General features: G+C 43.0%; 1 protein-coding gene across 1 annotated transcript in view; it reads right to left on the reverse strand.

Moving 5' to 3' along the window:
• Positions 1-11,881, reverse strand: part of lrrc8c (leucine rich repeat containing 8 VRAC subunit C) — a 96,698-nt gene extending 84,817 nt beyond the window's left edge. Inside the window, exon 1 of the mRNA XM_063064685.1 lies at positions 11,777-11,881. The gene's annotated coding sequence lies outside the window, so the exon portion shown is untranslated. The remainder of the gene's footprint in view (positions 1-11,776) is intronic.
• Positions 11,882-20,743: the final 8,862 nt, after the last annotated feature.

Consider the following 20,743-nt stretch of genomic DNA (forward strand, 5'->3'; position numbering starts at 1 on the left):
AGTGGAAGACATTAGCAACATACCTGACAGCCAGAGGTCTCAGGGAATAGAATTAGGTACAGTCAAAATTACTAGAGAGAAAGTGCTTGGGAAGCTAAATGTATTAAGAATAGATGAGTCTCCTGGACTGGATGAGGTGCACCCACGGGTTCTGAAGGAGGTGGCTTTGGAGATTGTGGAGGCATTGGAAATGATCTTCCAGGAATCAATAGACTCTGGCATGGTTCCGGAGGACTGGAGGGTCACAAATGTAGTTCCGCTGTTTAAAAAAGGAAGGAGGCAGCAAAAAGAAAATTACAGACCTACTAGTCTGACATCAGTAGTTGGAAAGTTATCAGAGTCGATCCTCAAGGACGAGGTTATGAAATACTTCGAGATGCATGACAAGATAGGCCCAAACCAGCATGATTTCATGAAGGGAAGATCCTGCCTCACCAACCTATTGGAATTTTTTGAGGTAATCTCAAATAAGATTGATAAGGGAGAAGCTGCGGATGTTCTGTACAGTATTTGGATTTTCAAAAGGCCTTCGATGAGGTGCCGCATAAGAGGCTGCTTAATAAGATGAGGGAATTACAGGAAAGATATTGGAATAGGTGGAGCATTGGCTGATAGGCTGAAAGCAAAGGTTGGGAATAAAGGGATCCTATTCTGATTGGTTGCCAGTTACTAGCAGTGTTCCGCAGGGGTCGGGGTTGGGACTGCTTCTTTTCACAATGTATATCAGTAATCTAGATTATGGATTAAATGGTTTTGTGGCTAAATTTGCGAATGACACCAAGATAGGTGGAGGAGCAGGAAGTGTTGAAGAAACGGAAAGGTTGCAGAGAGACTTGGTCAGTTTAGGAGAGTGGGCAAAGAAATGGCAGATGAAATACAATGTTGAGAATGTACGGTTGTACATTTTGGAAGAAGAAATAATCGGGCAGATTATTATTCAGATGGGGAGAAAATTCAAAAATCGGAAGTGCAAAGGGACTTGGGGGTCCTCGTACAGGATACCCTAAAGGTTAACCACCAGGTTGGATCAGCAGTAAGGAAAGCGAATGCTATGTTGGCATTCATTTCAAGAGGAATAGTGTATAAGAGTAAGGGGGTGTTGATGAGGCTCTATGGGGCACTGGTGAGACCTTATTTGGAATACTGTGTGCAGTTTTGGGCCCCCTATCTTAGATGGGATGTTCTGATGTTGGAGAGAGATCAGAGAAGATTTACGAGGATGATTCCTGGAATGCAGGGGCTAACATCAGATTAGGTGATGGTTAAAGAAGAGATTAACGCAATAGAAAGGAAGGACATAAGCCGGGAAGATGTGGAATCGATATGGGTAGAGCTACGTAACACTAAGGGGCAGAAGACGCTGGTGGGAGTTGTGTACAGGCCACCTAACAGTAGTAGTGAGGTTGGAGATGGTATTAGACAGGAAATTAGAAATGTGTGCAATAAAGGAACAGCAGTTATAATGGTTGACTTCAATCTACATGTAGATTGGGTGAACCAAATTGGTAAAGGTGCTGAGGAAGAGGATTTCTTGGAATGTATGCGGGCTGGTTTTTTGAACCAACATGTCGAGGAACCAACTAGAGAGCAGGCTATTCTGGACTGGGTTTTGAGCAATGAGGAAGGGTTAATTAGCAATCTTGTCGTGAGAGGCCCCTTGGGTAAGAGTGACTATAATATGGTGGAATTCTTCATTAAGATGGAGAGTGACATAGTTAATTCAAAAACAAAGGTTCTGAACTTAAAGAGGGGTAACTTTGAAGGTATGAGACATGAATTAGCTAAGATAGACTGGCAAATGACACTTAAAGGATTGACGGTGGATATGCAATGGTAAGCATTTAAAGGTTGCATGGATGAACTACAACAATTGTTCATCCCAGTTTGGCAAAAGAATAAATCAAGGAAGGTAGTGCACCCGTGGCTGACAAGAGAAATTAGGGATAGTATCAATTCCAAAGAAGAAGCATACAAATTAGCCAGAGAAAGTGGCTCACCTGAGGACTGGGAGAAATTCAGAGTTCAGCAGAGGAGGACAAAGGGCTTAATTAGGAAGGGGAAAAAAGATTATGAGAGAAAACTGGCAGGGAACATAAAAACTGACTGTAAAAGCTTTTATAGATATGTTAGAAGGAAAAGACTGGTAAAGACAAATGTAGGTCCCCTACAGACAGAAACAGGTGAGTTGATTATGGGGAGCAAGGACATGGCAGACCAATTGAATAATTACCTTGGTTCTGTCTTCACTAAGGAGGACATAAATAATCTTCCAGAAATAGTAGGGGACAGAGGGTCCAGTGAGATGGAGGAACTGAGCGAAATACATGTTAGTAGGGAAGTGGTGTTAGGTAAATTGAAGGGATTGAAGGCAGATAAATCCCCAGGGCCAGATGGTCTGCATCCTAGAGTGCTTAAGGAAGTAGCCCAAGAAATAGTGGATGCATTAGTGATAATTTTTCAAAACTCGTTAGATTCTGGACTGGTTCCTGAGGATTGGAGGGTGGCTAATGTAACCCCACTTTTTAAAAAAGGAGGGAGAGAGAAACCGGGGAATTATAGACCAGTTAGCCTAACGTCAGTGGTGGGGAAACTGCTGGAGTCAGTTATCAAAGATGTGATAACAGCACATTTGGAAAGCGGTGAAATGATCGGACAAAGTCAGCATGGATTTGTGAAAGGAAAATCATGTCTGACGAATCTCATAGAATTTTTTGAGGATGTAACTAGTAGAGTGGATAGGGGAGAACCAGTGGATGTGGTATATTTGGATTTTCAAAAGGCTTTTGACAAGGTCCCACACAGGAGATTAGTGTGCAAACTTAAAGCACACGGTATTGAGGGTAAGGTATTGATGTGGATGGAGAATTGGTTAGCAGACAGGAAGCAAAGAGTGGGAAAAAACGAGACCTTTTCAGAATGGCAGGCGGTGACTAGTGGGGTACCGCAAGGCTCAGTGCTGGGACCCCAGTTGTTTACAATATATATTAATGACTTGGATGAGGGAATTAAATGCAGCATCTCCAAGTTTGCGGATGACACGAAGCTGGGTGGCAGTGTTAGCTTTGAGGAGGATGCTAAGAGGATGCAGAGTGACTTGGATAGGTTGGGTGAGTGGGCAAATTCATGGCAGATGCAATTTAATGTGGATAAATGTGAAGTTATCCACTTTGGTGGCAAAAATAGGAAAACAGATTATTATCTGAATGGTGGCCGATTAGGAAAAGGGGAGGTGCAACGAGACCTGGGTGTCATTATACACCAGTCATTGAAAGTGGGCATGCAGGTACAGCAGGCAGTGAAAAAGGCGAATGGTATGCTGGCATTTATAGCGAGAGGATTCGAGTACAGGAGCAGGGAGGTACTACTGCAGTTGTACAAGGCCTTGGTGAGACCACACCTGGAGTATTGTGTGCAGTTTTGGTCCCCTAATCTGAGGAAAGACATCCTTGCCTTAGAGGGAGTACAAAGAAGGTTCACCAGATTGATTCCTGGGATGGCAGGACTTTCATATGAAGAAAGACTGGATGAACTGGGCTTGTACTCGTTGGAATTTAGAAGATTGAGGGGGGATCTGATTGAAACGTATAAAATCCTAAAGGGATTGGACAGGCTAGATGCAGGAAGATTGTTCCTGATGTTGGGGAAGTCCAGAACAAGGGGTCACAGTTTGAGGATAAAGGGGAAGCCTTTTAGGACCGAGATTAGGAAAAACCTCTTCACACAGAGAGTGGTGAATCTGTGGAATTCTCTGCCACAGGAAACAGTTGAGGCCAGTTCATTGGCTATATTTAAGAGGGAGTTAGATATGGCCCTTGTGGCTACGGGGATCAGGGGGTATGGAGGGAAGGCTGGGGCGGGGTTCTGAGTTGGATGATCAGCCATGATCATAATAAATAGCGGTGCAGGCTTGAAGGGCCGAATGACCTACTCCTGCACCTATTTTCTATGTTTCTATGTAACATATGAGGAGCGTTTGTCGGCTCTTGGACTGTATTCATTAGAGTATAGAAGAATGAGAGGGGATCTCAGAGAAACATTTCAAATGTTGAAAAGGTTGGACAGGGTAGATGTGGAAAGACTGTTTCCCTTGGTGGGTGAGTCCAGGACAAGAGACCACAGTCTTAGAATTAGAGGGTACCCATTTAAAACAGAGATGAGGAGAAATTTTTTTAGCCAGAGGGTCATGGATTTATGGAATTCGTTGCCACATACAGCTGTGGAGGCCGGATCATTGAGGGTGTTTAAGGAGGAGATTGATAGGTATCTAATTAGTCCGGGTATCAAGAGATATGGGGAAAAAGCCGGAAATTGGAACTAGATGTGAGAATAGTTTAGCTCATGGTGGAGTGGCGGAGCAGGCTTGATGGGCTGAATGGCCTACTTCTGCACCTTTATCTTGTGATCTTATGAGAAGGGAAACAGAATGGGGAATGGAAAAAAAAGGAGGGAGGGGTAGAAATTACTGGAAGTTAGAGGAATCGATGTTGCCAGAAGTAGGTATGTCACCAGAATGCTTTTCCTTCAGAATAACAAAAATATTGTTTTAAACCAACATTTATCTCAAAATGGCCTCCGTAATTATTTGTCATAGGGGCTACAAACAGTAACATCAGTCTTATACATCCATTGTTTCAGCAAATGACTAATCTCTAAAGAGAGATAATTTCCTGTTCTGACTCATTGAGCCTTAAAGTACCCAGATATTAAACAAGCAAAAAGTTACTTAATACTTCGATCATCAGAGATTAAACTGAAACTGGATATTGTTAATTATGGTAACTAGGTTTCAGCAGACGATGACTTGGCTACCTCAGTGGAGAGTATCCGAACTGATTGCATCCCTGCTAGGTAAGGAAACACCAAAGCCCAGGAGTAGAAAATTCAACAGATAAAGTTCATCACAGATAAAGTTCACCCCAGCATTGAGTTTATCTACAAGGAGCACTGCCACAAGAAAGCAGTATCCATTGTCATGGACCCCCACCATCCAGGTCATGCTCTCTTCCCATGACTACTCTCAGGCAGGAGATACAAGAGCCTAAGACCCCACACTACCAGATTCAGGAGAAATTATTACTCTACAACTATAGGTTTCCTAAACCGGTGTGGATAACCTCACTCACCTCAACACTGAACTGATTCCACAGCCCACAAACTCACTTTCAAGGACACTTTACAACTCATGTTCTCAGTATTATTTATTTTTTAAATTTCCACATTTGTCTTTTACACATTGTTTGTATGTCAGTCTTTGTTAATATATAGTTTTCCATAAATTCTATTGTATTCCTTTATTTCCCACAAGTAAATGAATCTCAAGGTAGTATATGGTGACAGATGCATGCTTTGAAAATAAATTTACTTTACCTTTCATATATATGCAGCCACTTTTGACACTGACATGAATACTGCAACAATATTTTTGTTCATGGTAAAGTAAGTCACTTCACTGAAGTGCTATCAAACACAATCAGACACTGAGCTGAACTGCTGCTTGGAAATTTGCAAGAGGCAGCACTACGAGTGCACCAAAGCTGGCAAGATTTGCCCAACTCTTAGCTGACAGTGGTGTCTCAGCTGTACTCTTCTGTCCTGAGCTTCTTCTCGGTCAAATTCCGAAGACCCAGCCTTCAGGTAGAAGACTCTCCTCTTAGATTTTGCTTCCACTTACACACGGGACAAAAATATTCAGAGCACAAAAACATCAAATAACTGTTAGCATTTAAGATCTCCGCAAGCTTCCTCAAACTCTTATATATTTAATCCTACCAGCACATCCTTTAATTCTACAGTCCTTCAAGTGCTTATAAACACAAGAGATTCTCCAAATGCTGGAAATCCAAAGCAGCACACACAAAATGCTGCAGGTACTCAGTAAATCAGGCAGCATCTATGGAGAGGAGTAAACAGTTGACATTTTGGCTCGAAACATCGATTACTTCTTCCCCTCTATTGGTGCTGCCTGACGTGCCAAGTTCCTCCGTCAAATGCTTAGCAACTTTTACGCTGAAAGCATAAAAAAAAGCACTATGACTGCTTCAAGTTTCATCCACTCACTGGATGAACATGTTAATTTTAAATGATGCTTTGCACTGATTGGTGAACTGCTTATATTTGTAGGTTCTATTCCAGTCCCAGTCCCATGGAAACATCTCACCCATCTGCCCATTGTCTCAGTCTTCCAAAGTCTAGTACAAAGAGCTCCATCCTCTTCCATCTTCCCAGATAGGTAGTAATTCTCTATTCTGATATCATTTTTTTCTTTGTGGAACTGGCCAAAGCATTCCAGCTAGGAAAAAATTATCTTCCCAACATTGTCATGAGTTCACTGTTCATCCGTATCCCAGTTTCTCCCCCGTCTTACCTCTTCTCTTTTCTTCACCTGCTTCCCTTCTCCCTCCAGTGTCCCTCCTCCTTCTCTTCCTCCCGTGGTCCACTCTACACTCCTATCAGATTCCTTCTTCTTCAGCCCTTTATCACTCCCAGATTCTTACTTCACTCCCCTCCCCTCACCTACCTACCATCCCGCCTTACCTGCTACTTGCACTCCTTCCCCTCCTCCCACTTTCTTATTCACTCATCTTCCCTCTTCCTTTCTAGTTCCTGATGAAGGAGAGTCTTAGCCCAAAACGTCAAGTCTTTATTCCTTTCCATTGACGCTGCCTAACCCGCTGAGTTCCTCCAGCATCTTGTATGTGTTACTCTGGATTTCCCACATCAGCCGCATCTCCCGTGTTCTCAGTTGGAATCTTTTCACCGGCAAATTGACTGGATTTTCCCCAAAGGTGATAGCTTCATGGGTCTGAGGCCTAGCGCCCAATATCCTTAAATGGGAATTTTTCAGAAACTGGCCCTTATTTTTCTTGAAAGGAACATAAACCAGACATTCTACATTTGAAGGAAGCCAAGAATTTTATCAGCTAGGCAAGAGAGAAAAAGAAAATGCTATTAATATAAGGAGGAATTGAGCTTCCAAGACTTTTTCAAAGCAAACAGAAGAATTACATTTGACTAATAGGTTTTCTTTAAAATGACTGTTGTAGGGCAGGATTAGTGAAACCAACCAACAAATGTATTACCTTAACCAAATATAGGAAAAAAATAAGAATGGTGCACGTGTCAGACAATTATAAGTGGTGTTATCAGCAAAATATTGAAATGTAGCCAGGATAATAATTATTAACAATTAAAGATAAGTTTTCAAATCTGGCCCCAGATAAATTATTCCCCAAATCTTCTCTTGCCATTTGCAACCAAATGACAGTCAGGAATTAATCATAAAATATTAATGCATTAATTTAGCTTCAGCATTCAAATCAAGCATTTATAATGCCCTTGTGTGGTAATATCCAGCAACTCAGAAATAATTGTAAAAATAGTCTTAGGGAGCATATTTCCAGTTATAATTTAGCAGGTTGTTCTGATTTTCTACAAACTCATTTCTCAAATCTATTTTCATTCACTTACTAAGGTGTCCTCCAAGAGGACCACCACCTTGCTGTTGGGCTTGGAGGCTTGTGTGTCTCAATGACCCAGAGAGCTATGTTGGCTGAAGTCAGGGCTTTATGCTTTGACCCTTGGTAGGATCACCCCTGCCAAACAGGTCAAAGGGTAAAGGACAGACTAGAAGAGGTCCTCCGGTCCTCAAGGTTCGAGGGTTCAGCTCAGGGCTAACACCCCTGATTGGTAAAACAAAACTGTTGTGGAAACAACAATGAAGAATCCTTCTACATGTGTGGGATGGCATTCCTGAGTCTCCACCCAGAACTTGTGTGACCGACAGCAGTGAAAGCCAAGAGGAAGCTACTGACATGATGACGGAAGCCCTGAACACCACCAGAGATGGAGGACCCTCATTGCTACCCTAAACACCAGTGGTATCATGGGTAGTAAAAATTAAAAACACTAAGGTATATCACTGCATTTTCTTGGATATCAATTTCATAAACAGTTCTGCCGTTTGATATACCAACCAGAATAAAGACCAGAAAAAGGGAGAATGCATGCGTTTTTCAGTGTGATGATAGCTGAAGTGTTGCACTGCCAATCAAGGTCAATGAGAAAGCATGGCCAGTTCCAACTGTGTCATTTTGTTCACACTAGTACATGGAATAGGCTTTTATCCATCTGGGAATTATGGCCCATCTGCTTGGGCTCTCTATCTTCAAGAAGTTTGAAAACATACAGGTAGCTTAGGGACTGGCAACATCTTTCATTCAGTGTAGCATGACTTCGAGGGCAAAAACAGAGCAATGGAAATGTGGATATCAGAGATCCAAAATCTCACTGGAGCTGATATTATTGCTATAGTCAAACCTTAAATCCATTCCACCTGCTTTTAACAGTACCGGAAATCTAGCTGAAGATTCCATGGCTGAATGGCGTTGGAAGTTTCAGACATTCCTATGCAAAGCATACAGGAATGTAAAAGACCTATGGGCCAGTACATGGACAGGAAAGTTGTGGGCCAGACATAGGCTATGGAACTAGCTCAGGTGGGCAAGTTGATCTGTGTGGACAAGTTGAGTTAAGGGGCCTGTTTTCTGTGGTCTGTCACTCTATAGTAATTGGTTGCACCTGAACTGCCTCACTGAGGTAAACACCACAGCATCACGTTCATCCTACAACTGCACCAAAATGTTCCACTAAGTTCCAGCGCATCAGGTCCTGATGTCAATCATAAACACGAGAAATTCTGCAGATGCTGGAAATCCAAAATGACACACACAAAGTGCTGGAGGAGCTCAGCAGGCCAGGCAGCATCTATGGAAATTAATAAGTCGGTGTTTCGGGCCTTGAATGAAGAAGGTTCTTGCCCCGAAACGTCAACTGTTTACTTATTTCCATGGATGCTGCCTCACCCAATGACATCAATCATGTACTGCACGTTTCAACTCATATGTTGCCCCTTTGTGAATCTCTCGATCAAAGCTGATCTGGGGTGTGAAGAGATTGAAAACATGGATGAGTCTTAGAGTCATGGAACACCACATGCACAGAAACAGGCCCTTCACCCTATCTAGTCCGTGCCAAGCTATTAATCTGCCTACTCCCAATGACTTGCACCCAAATCATAGCCCTCCATTGCCCTCCCATCCGTGCACCTTTCCAAACTTCTCATAAATGTTGAAACTGAACCCACATCCACCACTTTTGCTGGCAGCACGTTCCACGCTCATATCACCCTCTGAGTAAAGAAGCTTCCCCTTCATATTCCCCTTAAATATTTCACCTTTCACCCTTAACCTAGGACCTCTTGTCTCACTCAATCTCAGTGGAAAAGACCTGCTTTGCATTTGGCTTATCTATACCCCTCATAATTTTTATACCTCTATCAAATCCTATCAATATCTAGAACGTATAAGAAAAGGCAGTGTTTTCCAAACTTTTTTATGCCATGGACCAATACCATTAGGGAAGGGGTCCATGGACCCAGGTAATAAAGTCCTAACCTATCCAGCCTTCCCCTACAACTCAGGTCCTCAAGTCCCGGCAACATCCTTGTAAATCTTCTTTATGGCAAGGAAACTAGGTCAGGGCACATTCCAAAACATGAAAATCCATTCCAGGTTTTCTTGCTCTTTTATTTTTCCCACATTAATTTCTTTCTGGTCTCCTCTTGGTAATCCCAGACTTCCTTCTCTATGTTCTTCTATTCTCCTCTGTCTCCCTTTTCCTTCCAATCAACTTTATTCTCTTTTTTTTTGCCCCTCAGAAGTAATATTCATGCCTGGCTATCCAGTGGCTCCTGGTTGGTCACCATTTTAATTCCATTTCCCCATTCCCACAGTGTCCTGTCCATACTCCTCCACTGCCAGGATGTGTCACGGTCCGGTCCACTGACTCCTCATTTCAGTTAATTTCCTTTTCCCCGTGTTCTACCGGGCTCCTTGATTACGGCACCTGATCCTCATCCGAATTGGCAGCATAAAAACTCCGGCTTACATCTACTCGATGGCCGGCACACCGCAGCCAGGGTGGCAATGCACTTTCCAGGGCCGCTGAGACTGGACTCCTCAGGCAGTGAGGTAATGCATGTTCTAGGCCGCCGAGAATGGTGGATTCTAAGTGGCTTCAGTGCCTGGGGTTGCTTCCGGAATTCTGTCTCTTCATGTTCAGCTAAGTGATTGCCAGCCGTTTGCCGTTTCATGTACCAAGATACGAATTGTCTGTCATTGTTTGGTTTTGTCGTCTCGTGTCCAGCTGAGGATTGCAGGCCATTTGCCGCTCCTCCGAGCCAAGGTACGAATTGTCTGTCGTTGTTTGGTTTTGTCATCTCGAGTCCTGGCTCCTCCAGTTTGTTGTCCAACGTTTATGTCCATGTAAGCATCTAATCCTCGCCCTCCTCCCTTCCTGGCAACTGTTAATAAAATACACTTCTGTTAATGTTACCTCCGTGTCTGTGTCCTGCACTTGGGTTCACCCCCCAATGCCCCATTGTAACAACATGAGGTCAAACACAAGCTAGAGGATCACACCTAATATTCCGTCTGGATAGTGTACAACCCAACTTCATCAGTATTGAACCCTCCAATTCCCCATAACCTACTGCCCTGCTTTTCCTTTCCCTCTCCTTCTGCTTTACCAGGTTCTCCAGCATAATCCAAACTCCCCCTCCTGCTCCCTATCACTGTTTCATTCCTCCCAATGGGTTTCCTCCTCTGCTGTTCCCATCCGCCTAACCCATCTCCATCATCTGGATCTGTGTTCCACTTACCTTTCCCATCAGAGTCCATCATCTGTTGCCTCCACTCATCACCTTGCAGCTTCTTGCTGTTCACACCCGCCCCTCCTCAATTTCCCTATCACTTCTCCTCACCTGGATTCACCTGCTCTTGATTCATCCCTCCACCCCAGTCATCTCCCCTCTATTCCTTAAGTCTAGATCAGTGATTCCCAACCGGAGGAGGGGGGTGCGTTAGGGAATAGAAGTCGTCCGGGGGCATTTCATGATTCTTGGCGGGGAGGGGCGGGGTGGTAAGAGGCACTCTAATTTGAGGCATGAGACCTGACCCACCGTTAGTAGAGCAGGCAGTCCCCCCCCCCCAAAAAAAAGAGTGCGACACTGGAAGAACCGTAGCTCCACAGACCTGAGCACCTGCCATGACAAAGCTTCTGACATCTCATCCGACCAAACAGACATTATTGGGGATGCATCAATTAGCAACCAGGGTGGCCAACAGTTCCCTTTGACTCACAGCACGGAACGAACTCATGCAATTTTAACAATCAAGTACACCCTTTCAACTTTCTCACAGTTCTAGAGAAAACAGGTCACGCAACGATCCAGCGCTGGAACCAAAGTCAGTGAACCTGCCGACCGCGAGGATTCCACTTGCGGTGTTCAAAGCGACCTCAGTTTCGTGTGTGCGGTTAAGAACCATCTTTGGGGATTATGAAACCCTAACGTGATTGGTCAATCGCGCGAACTGGAATAGTCTAAAAGTAGCTTGCCGAACACCAGCCCTCTCCAGACTAACATTCAAGTTCCAATCTTTGTCAATGTAACTTTCGCTGTTGTGATCGTCTTCATCTTCGCCTCGCCATTCCTTTGCATTCCACTACTATTGTTCCAACCGTGTCAACTCGCTGCCGTCGTCGGCATCTGATAGGCATTCCCAGTCTGTGTTAATTTTTAAAATTCAATTTAGCCCTGTTAATGATAGATAAATACATATGGAGCGATCTCCTTGAGTCTGAAGGCGGTGAAGCTTTGAATTCTAATCCTGCTAAGAACCGGAAACTGCAGAAATTGCGTTAATACAGCGTTACAGACCTGGAGTGTGGTTTTATTCCGTTCCTGTCAGAACAGCGATGCCCCGTGTGTCTTATTTGTAAAACTGTACTGTCTACTGAAGCCATGAGACCATCAAGATTGCAGGAACACTTCCGTAAAACACACCCTGAAAAGGCTACTTGCGTTATTACTCAATTCCAGAAGATGAGAGAAGTATTTTAAAAGCGTTGCACATCGAGTCATTTGCCAATAAAGCTAAAAATAACCTTGATAGTGGTTTCATTACTGCTTATAACATTTCCAAAATGATAGCAATCTGTGGAAATTCTCACACATTTGGTGAGAGATTAATAGTGCCTGCTGCATCAGAAATGCTCACTACTGTTCTCAAAATGGAGACCAGTATTTTAAAATCATCCTATTGACAAAATGAGTGGAGGCATTGAGTATCAACCATGCACCACAGAGCTACAAAGACAAACAGAATTTGGGATACAACTGGATGAGTCAACTGTGTGAGACAACGAGGCTAATGGAATATGTATGGTTTGTCAAAAATTGAAAAGTTTATGAAGAGATTCTCTTTTGTAAAAAGTTAAAACAAATATCAACAGAGAATCAATCTATGACTTTCTCAAAATTTATATTGAGAATAAAAGTATTCCAATTGGGAACATGATTTCTTGTACAACAGATGGAATCATATATGACAGGTCACCATGCTGGTTCAGTAGCACTTATGAAAAATAAATTCCATTTCTGTTTGCAATCTATTGTGTAATTTATCATCAACATCTCACAACCAAAACCCTCAACTTTTTCAAGCATGACTTCTAATAGCTGTTGTCAACAAAATTAAAGCTTATCCATTAAAGAGCAGAATATTTCCCCAGTTATGCCAAGATAACGGTGAAGAATTTGAATGCTTGCTTGCTTCACACGGAAGTGCATTGGCTGTCAAAAGGCTGCTGCTTAGAATGTTTCTTTGATCTTTTTGACACTGTTGTTGAATTTTTGTTCAAAGTCAACAAGAGCTTGGGGAAACAAGATTGAACTATGTGGAGATGTGGCATACCTAGCCGATCTGTATGACAAAATGAACATACTAAATATGAAACTGCAGGGTGAGAATTTCAATTTAATCCAGGCAAAAAGTGCAGCATCTATTTTTATCAGCAAATTGGAAATATACAAGCAAAACATTGGTAGAAGAATGTTCTCACAATTTCCCTGCATGGAACGTATGTTACTGTCTTTCACAGACGTGATTTGCTAGAGTACTGCTGACATCTGCAGTCACTGAAGAAGGATTTTGAAAATCAATTCAAGGATTTTAATGTTCTGGAAAATCCGGACTGAGTAATTAACGCATTTATTTGCAAGGTGGAAGAACAGGAGCTTGCGAGAAGAATTTATTGAAATTCAATATGATGAAGAAGCAAAAGTGCTTTTCAAGAATGTTAGCTTTTGTGGTATGTGGCTACACTGTCATACGAAGTTTCCTGGTCTTTGGAGAAGAGCCAAACTACTTCCTCCTACCTTGATGAAAGAGGCTTCAGTGCAGTGAACCATATACTCACAAAAAACAGAAACTGCTTGAACATTGTCACTTAAGGTTTTTACTACCATAACTTGAACCAGATATTTCAACTCTTGCTAAAAACCATCAAGCTCAAGGATCACACTGATATCGAAGCTGCTGTATAGTGCACAGGTAGATTTAAAGACAAATAAAAATTTAAAGCAAAATCATTTTTCTCATGTTAGCATATAGTAGACATGTTTTTACACTATGGTGGGGGGGGTGCTGGAAAGTATATTGTGTCTAAGAGGGACTTTGGCAAGTATGAAGGTGGTTTAGGAGGGCCTTAAGCTAAAAAAGTTTGGAAACACTGGTCCAGATGAAAGGTCTCAACTGGAATTGTTGAGTCTATTTCCCTCCATAGAGTTTTCCCTGACTCGCTGAGGTCCTCCAACAGAAATTGGCTCTCTTGGCTTTCCAGGCTATTTCAATTTTCACCAACAGGCGGTTATAATAACGCTATTACCGTGCCAGTGACCCTGGTTTAATCCTGCCGCTGTCTGCGAGGACTTTCTACATTCCTTCGGGTACTCTAGTTTCCTCCCACATTCCAAAGACAAATAAATTAATAGGTTAATTGGTCACCTGGGTAAAATTGAGATGTGTCTCATTGGGCCGGAAGCACACTGAATCTCAAATAAATAAATAATAGCAACTACAATTCCTATGTTTGTAGGAATGCCATATTTGAACATCAAATGATGCTTTTAGCTGAAAAGCAAGTTATGCATCTCTGAATCCAATATTTCATAAGAGGTGTGTCTGGGAATCTTGTTTTGAGAATTTCCATTTCAGTATCAGGGATCTGTTAATTCTATGATTCTAATCTGGCGACGGTAAAATACCTGGAGGTCACTTTAAAGGAAGGATGTCAGTAAGCTTCAGAGGGTGCAGAAAGGATTCACAACGATGATACCAGGACTGTAGGGCTAAAGATATATAGACATAGACTATTTTCTAAACAGGGAGTAAGTTCAGAAATTGGAAGTTCAAAGGGACTTGGGAGTTCAAATACAGGATTTCCTAAAAGGTAAACGTGCAGGTTAAGTACTTGGTGAGGAAGGCAAATGCAACGTTAGCATTCATTGCCAGAGGATTAGAATATAAAAGCAAGGATGTAATGCTGAGACTTTACAAAGCATTGGTCAGACTGCACTTGGAGTACTGTGAGCAGTTTTGGGCCCGTTATCTAAGGAAGGAGGTGTTGCCGTTGGAGAGGCCAGAGGAGGTTTTGGACCTCGTGATGATCCCATGAATGAAAGGGTTAATGTATGAGGAGCATTGATAATTCTGGGCTTGTACTTGCTGGAGTTTAGAAGAATAGGGGGTGGGGCGGAAGGGGAAGATCTCATTGAAACCTACAGAATATTGAAAAGCTTAGATGGAGTGGACATTAAGAGGATGTTCACTATAGTGGGGGAGTCTAGGACCAGAGGTCACAGGCTCAGAACAGAAGGATGTCCCTTTAGCACAGAGACAATGAGGAATTTCTTTAGACAGGTGGTGAAACGGTGGAATGCTTTGCTGCAGGTGGCAGTGGAGGCCAATTCATTGGGTTTATTTAAAGCGGAGGTTGATAGGTTCTTGATTAATTAAGGTGTCTACGGTATGGAGAGAAGGCAAGAGATTGGGGTTGAGAGGGAAAATAAATGAGCTATGGTTGAGTGGTGGAGCAGACTGACTGGGGCGAGTGGTACTATTCTGCTCCCACACCTTACATCGAGAGGCTGGGGCTTTTCCATCTGGAGCGCAGAAGGCTGATGGGTGTCCTCACACAGGTTTATACATCTGTGAGCGGCATAGGTAAGGTGAATGGTCACAGCGCTTTTTCCCAGAGGAAAAGGAAAGGTTTTAGGAGCAAGGTTTTCACACAGAGTGTGGTGAGAATGTAGAGTAGAACGAGCTACCAGAGGAAGTGGTAAAGGTAGATAAAAATACAACATGTAAAAGACATTTGGACAGGTACATGGATAGAAAAGATTTGGAGGGATATGGGCCAAATGCAGGCAAGTGCAAGTAGCTTGAATAGACACCTTGGTATCAGCACGGACTAGTTGAGTGGAGGGGCTGTTTTCCGTACTGTACAACTCTATGACTATGCAGGCTAAAGGGAATAATTCATGTAGAAACATGGCCAGGATGGACAAGTTGGTCTAAACAGGTGTATTCCTTGCTGCTTTCCTCTTTGGAGCAAAGCATGATGAGAAGTGACTTCACAGAGGTATAGAAGATGATCACAGGAATAGATTGAGTGGAGCGCTAGAGACTTTTTTCACAGAGTGGAAAAGGCTAATAGAAGGGGCATAATTTTTAAAGTGATTGCAGTAAAGCATAGGGGCAATGTCAGAGGTAAGTCTTTCTACACAGAGAGTGGTGGGTGCGTGGAATGCCCTGACAGGAGTGGTGACTGAGGCAGATTCATTCGGGGCTTTTGAGAAACTGTTAGATAGTCACAAGATTGAAAGAAAAAATGGAGGGCAATGTAGGTTGGATTGATCTTAGAGTAGGTTAAAAGGTCGGCACAACCTCAAGGTCTGAATGGCTTGTAATGTGTTGTAATTTTTGATGTTCTAGGATCCTATGACTCTGTGACACTCTTTCGGTCTGTTGGTTAGACCTGCAACATGGACGAGCCATGTAAACACTCACAGTTAAGCACATTTCCTTGGATACAAGTAAGGAATAACACAGAAGCAAAGCAAACCCCTGAAGTCTGGAGTTGCTTTCCTTACTGTTTCTTCGTGTACGTGCATGGGCCAGTGTTAAATATTAAGACCTTAAGACATAGGAGCAGAAATAGGTCTTTGAGTCATGTCCATCATTTCATTACGGAGATCCATTTCCCTCTCAACCCCATTCTCCTGCCTTTTCCCTGCAACCATTCATGCCCTGACTATCAAGAACCTATCAACCTCTGCCTTAAATACACCCAATGACCTGGCCTCCACAGCCACCTGTGGTAATGAATTCTACAGATTCACCACCCTTTGGCTAACAAAATTCCTCTTCATCTCCATTCTAACTAGACATCCCGTCTATTCTGAGGCTGTGCCCTCTGGTCCTAGACTCCCCAACTGTAGAAAACATCATCTCCACATCCATTCTATCCTGCCCTTTCAATATTCGACAGGTTTCAATGAGATCCCCCCCTTCTTCTAAATTCCAGCCAGTACAGGCCTAGAGACATCAAACACTCCTCCTATGATGCCTTTTAATTCCTGGAATCATTTTCGTGAACCTCCTTTGAACTCTCTCCAATGTTCAGCATATCCTTTCTACAAATTTTGTAAGATAAGGGGTCCGAAACATAGAAACATAAAAAACCTACAGCACTATACAGGCCTTTCGGCCCACAAAGCTGTGCCAAACATGTCCCTACCTCAGAACTACCTAGGCTTTAACCATAGCCCTCTATTTTTCTAAGCTCTACGTCACCATCCAGGAGTCCCTCAAGAGTCCCTATCATTTCTGCTTCCACCACCACCGCTAGCAGCCCATTCCACACACAACCTGCCTTTGACAAACCCATGCTGACTATTCCTAATCATATTATGCCTCTCCAAATGTTCATAAATCCTTCCTCTCAGGATCTTCTCCATCAACTTACCAACCACTGAAGTAAGACTCACTGGTCTATAATTTCCTGGGCTATCCCTACTCCCTTTCTTAAATAAGGGAACAACATCTGCAACCCTCCAATCCTCCAGAACCTCTCCCATCCTCACTGATGATGCAAAGAACATTGCCAGAGGCTCAGCAATCTCCTCCCTCACCTCCCACAGTAGCCTGGGGTACATCCGGTCCCAGTGACTTATCCAACTTGATGCTTTCCAAAAGCTCCAGCACATCCTCCTCTGTAATATCTACATGCTCAAGCTTTTCAGTCCACTGCAAGTCATCCCTACAATCGTCAAGATCCTTTTCCGTAGTGAATACTGAAGCAAAGTATTCATCAAGTACCTCAGCTATTCCCCTCGGTCCCATATACACTTTTCCACTGTCACACTTGATTGGTCCTATTCTCTCACATCTCATCCTCTTACTCTTCACATACTTGTAGAATGCCTTGGAGTTTTCCTTAATCCTGTCTGTCAAGGCCTTCTCATGGTCCCTTCTGGCTCTCCTAATTTCATTCTTAAGCTCCTTCCTGCTAGCCTTATAATCTTCTAGATTCCTATCATTACCTAGTTCTTTGAACCTTTTGTAAGCTCTTCTTCTTGATGAGATTTACAACACCCTTTGTACACCACAGATCTTGTACCCTACCATCCTTTCCATGTCTCATTGGAACGTACCGTCTCAGAACCTCAAGCAAATATCCCCTGAACATTTGCCACATTTCTTCTGTACGTTTCCCTGAGAACATCTGTTTCCAATTTATGCTTCCAAGTTCCTGCCCGATAGCCTCATATTTCCCCATCCTCCAATTAAATATTTCCCTAACTTCCTATCCCTCTCCAATGCTATGGTAAAGGAGATAGAATTGTGATCACTATCTCCAAAATGCTCTCCCACTGAGAGACTTGACATCCGACCAGGTTCATTTCCCAATACCAGATCAAGTACAGCCTCTCCTCTTGTAGGCTTATCTACATATTGTGTCAAGAAACCTTCCTGAACACACCTAACAAACTCTACCCCATCTAAACCCCTCACTTTAGGGAGATGCCAATCAATATTTAGGAAATTAAAATCTCCCACCACAACAACTCAGTTATTATTACTCCTTTCCAGAATCTGTCTCTTTATCTGCTCCTCGATGTCCCTGTTACTATTGGGTGGTCCATTAAAAAAAAGCACCCAGTAGAGTTATTGACTCCTTTCTATTCCTAACTTCCACGCACGGAGACTCCATAGACAACCCCTCCATGACTTCCTCCTTTTCTGCAGCCATGACACTATCTCTGATCAACAGTACCACGCCCCCACCTCTTTTACCTTCCTCCCTATCTTTTCTGAAACATCTAAAGCCTGGCACTTGAAGTAGCCATTCCTGCCCCTGCACCATCCAAGTCTCTGTAATGGCCACAACATCATAGCTCTAAGTACTGATTCATGCTCTAAGCCCATCTGCTTTATTCATAATACTCCTTGCATTAAAATAGACACATCTCAAACCATCAGTCTGAGCGCGTCCCTTCTGTATTACCTGCCTATCCTCCCTTTCGCACTGTCTCCAAACTTTCTCTATTTGTGAGCCAACCTCCCTTTCCTCCGTCACTTCAGTTCGGTTCCCACCCCCCAGCAATTCTCTCCGGGACTCTCTAGGACCTCCCACATCTGACACCGAGCACAGAAAACTGGCCTCACACACATACTTTCTGTCTTTATTTTAAACAGATAACTTACCTGGCCTCGACCCTTTATCACCTAAGCCCTGTTGAGCCAAAGCCTTCCTACTCTGTCTCCCACTACTCCATCGCCCGCTCCGCCGATGCCCGATCTGTAAATCTGTCTTCTTTTTAAACTCTTCCCACTGTTCTCACTGGCTGACCTCCACGTGCTTGTGCATTCATGCCCTGTTGAAACCGCTGAAGAAATAACCATCACCTTTTAAACTCTGCTCGCTTTTAAACTCTTCCCACTGTTCTCACTGGCTGACCTCCACGCACTCGCGCAGTCATGTCCCGTTTTAGTAGTGACTAGTGGTGTTCCACAAGGGTCAGTGTTGGGACCACTTCTTTTTATGTTGTATATCAGTGACCTAGATGATGAATTTCATGGCTTTGTGGGCAAGTTTGCAGACAATATGAAGACAGGTGGAGGAGGAATTAGTTTTGAGGAAGCAGGGAGGCTGCAAAAGGACTCAGACAGATTAGGAGAATGGGCAAAAGAAGTGGCGGATGGAATACAGTATTGGGAAGTGTCTTAAAGCAGTGATGCTGAAACACATCACTTCTGCGTACGATATGAGACCAAAAGCACACACAAAATATTTAAACACATTTCCATCTTTCCAAAACATACATTCAGTGGCCACTTTATTAGGTACACCTGTACACCTGCTTGTTAATGCAAATATCTACTCAGCCAATCATGTGGCAGCAACTCAATGCATAAAAGCATGCAGATATGGTCAACTGAATTGAATTGACTTTATTACTTCCTTCAGATACATGAGGAGTAAAAGTCTTTACGTTACGTCTCCATCTAAATATGTAATGTGCAATTTATAATAATTTGTAATAAAAAGTATATACAACAGATTCAGTTGTTCAGACCAAGTATCAGAATGGGGAAGAAATGTGATTCAAGTGACTTTGATTGGGGAATGGCGGGACTGTCATATGTTGAAAGATTGAAGCGACTGGGATTGTATACACTGGAATTTAGAAGGATGAGAGGGGATCTGATTGAAACATATAAGATTATTAAGGGATTGGTCATGCTAGATGCAGGAAACATGTTCCCAATGTTGCGGGAGTCCAGAACCAGAGGCCACAATTTGAGAATAAGGGGTAGGCCATTTAGAACAGAGTTGAGGAAAAACTTTTTCACCCAGAGAGTTGTGGATCTGTGGAATGCTCTGCCTCAGAAAGCAGTGGAGGCCAATTCTCTGGATGCTTTCAAGAAAGAGTTAGATAGAGCTCTTAATAATAGTGGAGTCAAGGGATATGGAGAGAAAGCAGGAATGGGGTCCTGATTGTGGATGATCAGTCATGATCACAGTGAATGGCAGTGCTGGCTTGAAGGGCTGAATGGCCTACTCCTGCACCTATTGTCTATTGAATGATTGTTGGTGCCAGACAGGGTGGTTTCAGTATCTCAGAAACTGCTGATCTCCTGGGATTTTCAGACACAACAGTCTCTGGAGTTTGAAGAGGATGGTGTGAAAAACAAAAAGCATCCAGTGAGCAGCAGTTCACTGGGTGAAAATGCCTTGTTAATGAGAGAGGTCAGAGGAGAATGGCCAGGCTGGTTCCACCTGACAGGAGGTCGACAGTGACTCGTATAACTCATTACAACAGTTGTGTGTGCAGAAGAGCATCTCTGAACACACAGCACGTTGAACCTTGAAACGCATGGGCTACAGCAGCAGAAGACCGTGAAATACACCCGGTGGCCACTGAGTGCATTTTCAGAAGTACGTAATGCAATTCATGGCATGCTCTGGTTTTGTTTCCCCAAGTTAATAAGTTTAAAGTGCAGAGCAGAGAAATATGAATAAATCTTTTAGTTATGTTAGTACATAGAATTTCCAAAGGGCTTGACACAGAGTAAATTGTGGATTTGTGGAAGGGGTGGGAGTGGCCCTACAATGAGACTGTTCATTAGAAAAGAAACTGAATTCAGGATTTAAACAAAATCTCTTAAAGTCTTTTAATCCAATTTTATTTAAAACTTTATATATTTACTTTGGAAATCTGCAATATAAGTTCCGCCCCACCCCCACCCACAGATTCCCAGACTATACAATGTGCAAA

The sequence above is a fragment of the Mobula hypostoma genome, chromosome 12, assembly GCF_963921235.1.
Source record: "Mobula hypostoma chromosome 12, sMobHyp1.1, whole genome shotgun sequence".
NCBI lineage: Eukaryota > Metazoa > Chordata > Chondrichthyes > Myliobatiformes > Myliobatidae > Mobula > Mobula hypostoma.